The 8,733-nt window shown below is 45.1% G+C and overlaps 1 long non-coding RNA gene across 1 annotated transcript; it reads left to right on the top strand.

Annotated features, from left to right (window-relative positions):
- The first annotated feature begins 4,038 nt into the window (after positions 1-4,038).
- Positions 4,039-8,418, top strand: LOC140253370 (uncharacterized). The gene is made up of 3 exons (XR_011903838.1): positions 4,039-4,109; positions 6,407-6,524; positions 6,718-8,418. It is a non-coding gene; the product is annotated as an uncharacterized lncRNA (long non-coding RNA).
- Positions 8,419-8,733: the final 315 nt, after the last annotated feature.

The raw sequence follows: 8,733 nt of genomic DNA, 5'->3' as shown, positions 1-8,733 counted from the left end.
CATGAGTGGGCACTGGCAGGATTTGGATATTTATAGGGATTTCTACTTCCTTCTTTTCTTTGGGCCACTATCTTACTACAAGAATTTGTTGTTCCTTCCATGCTGCAATGGATGTGACACTCCCAGGGTGGTGTCTGGGCAATGGATGTTGCGTGTGCACCTAACCAGCTGCCAGGGCAAGTACAGGCAGGAGAGTAGGACACAGCAGTGGCACACAAGGTACAGATGGAAAACAAGTAAATAAATAAATAGAAATAATAATTGCCTCTTTTGCCTCCTTCCATCTATTTTGGCAGATGACTTAGGCTTGGCCATTTATGGTATCACCATTGGACTGGAACATCATGAAATCTTGAGAACTGTTACAATGTGATTAGAGACAGCTGAATGCTGACAATCTTTCCAGTTGAAATTGTTCTGTCTATACGAAGGGGTAGAAGAGCAGATGTTACGGAATGGCTCTTTCAAGTGGTATAGTGCTGTTTTTATATTGATTCATTCTTTGAAATGTGAATTGATAAAGTCTAGTTCTTCCTGAGGGCTTTCTGCTTATCGCTTAAACTTTCCCTAGGTGATCCCAGTGGAGAAGGGGCAGCATCTGTGGTATTCCTTGATGGCTCCCATGTGTGCAGACTTGCTCAGTGTTTGCTGATGGACCGGCCAGTTGATGAAGGGAAAACAAGCAACAAATTCCACTTTGCTCTCCTTTGGTGGAAGTGCTGGCTGGGTTTCTCTATTCCGTCCAGCAGTTGTTTCCCTCAAAGTTTTCAGGAATCTGGTAGTTTTGAAGCTTAGAACAGAATTTCAGAATGAGACAAATCTGTCAACATGTCTCTGTTGAGAGCTCAGTAGCACTAAGTGTCATTTTAGAAAGCTTTATTTAATTTGGAAGGGGGGTAATAATGAGAATATCGTATCTGAGCTGCTGTGATCAAGACTGGGAAGGACCACGTGGAATGGAGCCGGACCCTGAATGCCTGATTGGGCAAGACAGCCTGCAGAGGCTATATTTTGAGCAGTTCTTATCAGAAGGCACGAAGAGACAGAACTGGGAACCATCACTTGAAAGCGTCTGTAGCATCCTCTGCTTCTCATTAACAGATGGTTCAAAGGGGCACGCGTGGCAATGCAAACTCATGCATGTTTGTGCTTGCTCTGCTCTGTGCTCTCCTGGCAGCGCTCACTGGCATAATCTGTTGGAAATTAACCTTTTGCTTAAGTTATCGTTACAGAGGCTGGTATAATTTGTCCTGCTGCCTGCAATAAATCTTTCTCACTCCATGTTCTTCCAAAAGAGGAAGGTGTTCTGTCAGAGTAGCAGAGAGCGTAGGATGTCACGCTTGTCACAAGCAAACTTTCTTCTCATGCTTTAAGTTTGTATGTGCTTTCATTGCCAGGATTGTCCCCACAATCCTCTACCCCAATTACCCATTGATTAGGGCTCCTCTGGTAATCTGCCAGATGCAGGTTTGTTACCAACAGATGGCAGAAAGCATCTGAGGTAATGAGAGAAAGGATAACGATTGCTGATCTGCATAATAATCAGCTTGTGAACAGGTTTCATAGGTTTTTTTTTCCCTGTATTTCCACTGGCTTAAAGATCGTACTGATGGACAAGCAGGCACCTTCTCTTCAGTTAGAGAAATAGTAACGAAAGAACCTGTTTCTGTCTGGTCACAGTCAGTATTTCTGAAGATCATAGAATCATAGAATTACTCAGGTTGGAAAAGACCTTGAAGATCATCAAGTCCAACCGCAGCCTAACCAGTAGCCTATCTCTTAAAAAACAACCACAAAACAATACCACAACAACAAACCTCTGCTAAATCATATCCCTGAGTACCACATCCAAGCGGCTCTTAAACACATCCAGGGATGGCGATTCAACCACCTCCTTGGGGAGCCCATTCCAGTACCTAACCACCCTTTCTGTAAAGAAGTTCTTTCTAATATCCAACCTAAACTTGCCCTGGCGCAACTTGAGGCCATTTCCCCTCGTCCTGTCACAAGTCAGTAGTGAGAATAGACCTGCCCCACTCTCACTGTAAGAACCTTTCAGGTACTGGAAGACGGCAATAAGGTCTCCCCTCAGCCTCCTCTTCCTCAGACTAAACAGCCCCAGCTTCCTTAGTCTCTCCTCATAGGGCTGATTCTCCAAGCCCTTAACAAGCCTCGTTGCCCTTCTCTGGACCTGCTCCAGTACCTCCATGTCCTTCTTGTGCTGAGGATGCACATAGGCACCACCAATGACAGATTGAGCTAATACCCAGAGACTGAGATTGTACCCAGAGTGCTCAGAAAGAACACCCAGTCCTTCTATGATCAAGACCACTGATGTGGCCAAACATATTTTTTCATTCTGCTCTTTTTCTTTTTTCTTTTTTTTTTTTTAAATTTCTCCACAAGCTGGGGAAGATTTTTAATACCTTCTCTTTGGATCCATTTTGCATTTGCACTGTCCAGTGCTTAGCCTGAATAATGACTTTCCATTTCCATATGCTTTGAGGTTCCACAATGCAGTTCTGCTGCTTTGCACATTGCACCGTTGCCTCTTACAAGTCTAAATCTGAATGATTCTGGAGTTCTTGCAGGAAGAATTCTCCTCTGGTGAGCTCCAGAGCAATGTTACTGGAGCCGTCTACCTCATAACTCACTGATTTCCTATGCTGTACAAAACATGGAGTATGAATTTCTAGCATTGGTCTGAAAGCTGCATGCATTTGGATTCCTTCCATTAGTAATTCCCCATATATGAAACAGGCCATCTTGTCTTCGTGCCGTTCACTGTGAATTTTGCTGTAGGATTTGAGGTAATGAATTCAGTGCTGTGCTAATCTTCCATTTATTCCCCACCTGGGCTGGTAGACACAAGTTTCTATCCAGCACTCTCACTTTCACCAAGTCCCTTCCATGAATCAAGATTTAGACAGATTTATTTGTAATTTGGACTTGATTTCACTGAATAGTAAATGAAAATATTCGCCCTGAGAATCTTTTTTTACCCTGCATGCTGCCAGTGCATCAGCCAGTTCTCTGGAACTGTTGCTTATCAGGGGCTCAACTATGTGATGCACAGCCATGCCCTGGTGGCTGGTAACTTGAGTGTCTAAGCCTTGCATAGCAATAACTGTTTACTCCTGTGTGTTTCAGCTGTATAATGTGTAGGAAGAGGAGGACTTTGATTTTTGAGATTATCCAGTGAGAAACACGCACAAGGATTTGCTATTCAGTCTTGATGCTGTGCTACAGACATTGCTGTTTGTTGCTGGATTTTCTTGTCCCTAGCCTGGTTTCTAAGGAAACAGGGCCAGGGCATCTGAGCTTGTGTGTTTGTTGTAACAAGTTCCTTGCCTTTTTCAGATAAGGCCTAGGTCTATTCTCCTAACGTAGCATCAGAACAGCATTATAAGCTACCCTTTCAGGTGCTGAGATTCTTGCATTGTGTTATTTTCTGGGAAGAGAATGGCTTAACCATTTTCTATGTTGTATGGATGTTTTCTAAGGAAAGCTGGGAGCATTCAGCTGTTCTGTTGAACAGGTGAGCCCTGATTAAGTTGGGTCTTGCCCAGAAGCTTTATAAGGAAGGATGAGAGCCTGAGGCAGAAATTTCAGGTGTGTCTGAGTTGGCATTTGTTTCTTCTGGCTTATGGGCAGTAGCAGGGGGCAACAGAGCTGAGGAAGAATGTGTAAGGAGAGAAGAGATGGGGATAAAATCCACCTCTTGGTGGTGGTGAGCTTTTAGTTTACTGTATCTCGGGCTACTGACACTTTGGATATATAAAGATGAGGTGTATTCCAAAAGCATGATCTCTTTTGGTGGAAACAAAAGTCATGACAAATGGGAGTCAACTGTGACACTGTGTGTATCCTGACAACAGCATGCTGGGTGGAGAACAGACTTCTTGGAACTGATTGAAGTGTAAGTAAAAACAAGTGGTTGAGAGGGTTGTTTGTTAGTTTTGTTTAATTTTTCCTAAGGAGCGCTGTCTGTTACTATTCATCTTTTCTTTGTTGTTACTCAGACTTGCCTGGTGTGAAGTGAAAAGCAGAAAGGTGGTGCAGTATTACTGCGGGGCTTTTGATCCTTCATGGTGTGGATTTAAGCATAGGTAGCTGCCATTTCTGTATGTTTGCATGTCTGTCTGCCCCTTATCTGCATGTGGAGTGCTGCTGAACTCTTGTTCGCTGCTGATATTGTGGCAAGGGATTGGTGCTTGGCACTCTGCAGAAATAAGCCTTGTGGTGTTTGGGTTTGTTTGTCCAGAACACCTGCTTCTACTTTCTTCTTTTTCCTCTTCTGTGGAATCCCTCAGCAACGCTACTTTCAAGGCTTCAGAGAGTCAAACTGCAGCAAAACGCTGCCAGTGACTTCACAGAAAACAGTGGCTGGCACATGGCATCTCATTCCTGGTAGTGTTTAACTCATCAGAGAGCTCTGAGCCTATTCATTAGTACACACAACACCAGCACTGTGTGGTACTTCAAAGAGGGAATTGAAACTGTGATAGTCCTACTGAGATATTTCATTGCCTTCAGCTTGAGGCCCTTTCTTCCTGGTGAAGATGCCTGGCTTCATAGGGGCAGGTTGCTTTATTTACAGATGGCGTGCTTTTAATTTGTCTCTAAAGAGACTCTTTCATAGCGACCCCAGCTCTAGAGTGCATCTGAGTGTTTTCTGTGTAATGTGTGGGTAATTCTGAGGGGATTGGGTACTTCTGTAGGCAAATCTTGCCCTATCATAGAATCATTTTGAGTTAGAATGAACCCTTAAAGGCGATCTGGTCCAATCCTTTGCAATGAACAAGGACACCCACAGCTAGATCAGGGTGCTCAAAGCCCTGTCCAGCCTTACCTTGAGTGTCTCCAAGGATGGGGCATCCACCATCTCTCTGGGCTACCTATTCCAGTGCCTCACCATCCTTACTGTAAAAAAAACCAAACAAACAGCTTTCTTACATCCAGTCTAAGTTTAATAAGAAAGCTATGCAAGGGAGTACTGCAGCCTCAAGCAGTACAAGTTTTTGGGGCCCCTACAAAGCATTCCATCTCTGGCACATCTGAGCCCCGTGTGGGCAGTGGCGATGCAGGACACATCACAAGCCTTTCTGTTACTCGGGATCTCTAGATAATTGCTAAGAGCTGTGGAACGGATGATACTTGTGCAGAGGCAGCAGATTATGCTGAGGTGGCTGAACAGACTACTGTCCCCAGCTGTTCTATCCCTCCCCAAAGTTGCTGCCCTGCAGCAGTGTTGGCTGGGAGGATCTGAGGAGATGAGAAAATCAATGCTTGGATTCTAAGAGGACAGTTTTTAATCTCTTCTTGAGCCTGCCTGAACTGTGCTAAGTAGGGAAAGAGGATCTGGTGGTGAGCAGTACTTTGTCTTGACAGTTTACAGGGGACACGCCAGCACACACTGTGAAGTGAACTTTGATACATGAGGATGGTGGAAGAGCTGCCCTGCCACTTGACCAGCTTATCCCACAGTGGGGATGTTGCTCCCCACTCACTGCATATAGCCAACATCCTTTTCTCAAAACTGATGAAAACAAAACCAAATACATTATCCCATGATCACTGATCTTTGCTTAATGCTTTATTCTCAATAGATGTAGAAAATGTAGCACATCTTCCTGGTTCTGATGCCTGCCTGCTCTGTGACCTCAGAGTCATATAATGCACTGACAAAATGGGAAGTGCGATACCTGTGGCAGATGGCTGTGTGGCTATTTCGGGCGCTTGGAGGAAATGCGAATGTAAGACTTGCCTATTTCTGATTCAGAAAAAGTTCTGTCACTGTGCATAGGAAGGGGGAAAGGAAGTCTCCAAAAAGGGAATGTTGGAGGTTTTCTGTCTTCTGCCTGGATTGATGCCAGAGCTTGTGATGGGATCAGTGTTCTGACAGACTGAAGTTCATAGAGTCATAGAAACACCAAGGTTGGAAAGGACTTCTAAGGGGACCTCTAAGGTCATCTTGTCCAACCAGAAAGTTAGCTAATCCAGGTACATGAGACTCCCAGTTGCACGTGAAGAAGCCAGGAAATTAGACTGTTGCCACTTTAGGGAAGAAAGTACTCTTCTTTGAATGTTCCATTGAGCCTATCTTATTTCATTACTTCTACCTTGCTGTGAGCAGCTGTGTCCTTGGTGGTTTCCTGCTGCCTACTGCCCTCATTTCCAGGAACTGAGGAATGCTTTAAAAGCTGCTGTCTGTGGGCAGCTTACCTGTTCAGTTTTTAATAGGTTAATGTTACTGCTGCACTCTTAGATGTATGTCATTCTCACACCTTGATCAAGATATACTGCACTCTCTGAAAACTGCTACTTATGAAAGCAGCACTGCAATTGTTACCTAAAGCTGTGAGAGATAATAGCAGTGAAACCGCATCTTGCTTTGTCTGTACAGAGACAGTGCGAGGAGGAGATGCAGCTGTGACCCAAGTACAGAGGGATGCTGCACAGCCACAGCTCAGCCAGTGACAGCACATGCAGCACATGGCTCTCTCAGGTTCCACTGAGCTCTGGTAAGTGGGGTTTGCCGTCCTCCTAAACTCATGCCTATGTCTGTGTGGCTGATGTTCTCTGCCTTCTGCAAGAGGAAAAGCTAATGCTTTTCCTTAAAGAAAGCAATACCATTTTTATTTTTTTTCCTGATGTGTTCTTGCCAAATGCTGTATCTGAAAAGAATCTTTATTGTGTGCAAATTTTCTTCTGCAGCTTGCGAGCTAATTGATCCCCTGTGGGTCAAGGGGAGAGTGCCAGGAAAGGGAAGAATTAAGTTCTGCCTCCTCAAGACTAATCCTGAAACACAAGTGATTGCATGCTGGAAAGCGTTTCTGTACATTTCTGAGAATTATGAATATAATCCAATGCAGCTGTTGTGCTAGCATGCCCATTTCTCTCCTCAGGCACTGGATTTGGCCTCTGTATGGGCTGCTGTGTGTTCTGATGACCTGTACAGGAAACCTGTGCACCTGATCGTACAAAATGTTTGGGCTTGCAATGATATCCCACATGGCCCAGCACTTAGCAGTAGTAGTCATTGCCTTTTGTGCTGCAAGGAGCTATGTTAAAAATGGCCAAGGTGGAGGCAGTTGGGTTTGGGTGCTTGGTCAGGCTCAGGGGCTGGTCATCACACCACTAGAGCATCACCCTGTCTCACTAGGGTCAGCCTGGAGCCAAGTGGTGCTCTGCCTGCTGTAGGCTTTGTCCCGAATGAAATCAATTTGCAAAAAGCAATAAGGGTGTGGGAAGAGAGGACAAAAAAAGCTACCTGGCACAAGTGGGAATAATCTGTGTGTTATTGGGCTAGAATGCATTCGCCACAGTTCTTTGGGAATTTATTCTCCCTTTCCTAAAAGAGAGGAAAGGGGAGAAACATCAGCTCTTCAATTTTGTCGTGTTTTATAAACTAAGAATTTCTCTCTTAACTGATTTTGCAACCCCCGCTCTAATAATTCAAGCTGCTCACAAAGCTTACAGGCGCCTTTACCTCTCCAGCCTTGATTTTTCAGTGATGGAGAAATCTATAGTTCTGGCCCCGTGGCACTTTCATAGGCGGTGGGGGTGTTAATGCCAGAATCTTGGCGCCTTTCCAACCAAAGTAATTACATTCTGCTGACCTGAAATTCTTCCTGCTTGCACACAAGGTCACATTAGGCCCTGACAGAGCTGGGGCCGCAGCCCTGGGCCCTGTTCTGCCCTCCCTTCTGGGTTCCGTGCTCACTGCGAGGTGCCCAATGCTCTGTGAAAACAGCAAAGGAAAAGGATCTGAACAAATCCCCTGAACTGCTGTCATCAGGTTTTGAAGTGTGACCCACTGTCCCGCATCCTTTGATAACTCAAGGCTGGTGTATTTTTAGCAGACAGTGGCTCTTTTCTTGTTCTCCCTCCAATCCCTTTTGGAGCCAGTGTGGCACAGCTAATTCATGGAGGAAATTACATTTATTACTTTTCCTAGCAAATGCACCACAGTGCTGTTTTGTGCAGTGTAGGGCAGATGCAAGTCAGGCAGCCCATTTTCCTAATTTCATTTGGAAGGATCAAGAGACATCATGCTGCTCTCACAGGCTGGGAGCTTGTTGGAAAAGAAAAGGCGCAGCAGGCTCCCGCATTGATGGAATCTGTGGCATTGCCCCAAATGCTGGTTGTCCAAAAAAACTCCAAACCTCAAGGACAAAGTGTATCCTTCCAAAATCAAAACAAACTGCCCCAACAAAACCAACCCAGCTGTTACAACAGCCATGGATGGGAGGAAGGGAGCTGTTGTTGGGGCAGTAATGCAGTTGTCGTTCTGATGTAGACCTGCTTGTGCTGCAGGGCAGAGCTGATAAACCCTCAACCAGGGAACCCCAGTACTCTAGCAGTGCTTTTTGCATGCAGTCTACTCAGCCACTGCAAGTGTGTCCAGATCTACATTTCCACGCCCTTAAACCCCAGGTTCTTTACAGTTCCTCTGCACCATAGCCTTCCTCTTGTGCCTGATCTCTTTTTGGTGTCCTAGCCTGTAAATTTTTTAAATGGCACAACTTAGAGGGGATGTGGGGGAATAAAACATGGGGAGAGACCTGCTGCTTCTGGGACTGTTTGTCTGGTCAAAGCTGCAGTTGCCCTCAACTAAGCCCTCTATTTTCCTTTTCTGCTTCCTTTCATATTTGTTTGATTGCTTTCCTTAGGGAAGAAGTGCTAGGAGGAGGCACAGCGATCACAGCTGGCATATTACACCTTACAAAC

This window comes from Excalfactoria chinensis, chromosome 5 (genome assembly GCF_039878825.1).
Source record: "Excalfactoria chinensis isolate bCotChi1 chromosome 5, bCotChi1.hap2, whole genome shotgun sequence".
Taxonomy (NCBI): Eukaryota; Metazoa; Chordata; class Aves; order Galliformes; family Phasianidae; genus Excalfactoria; species Excalfactoria chinensis.
This window is presented reverse-complemented; position numbering and strand designations above follow the sequence as displayed.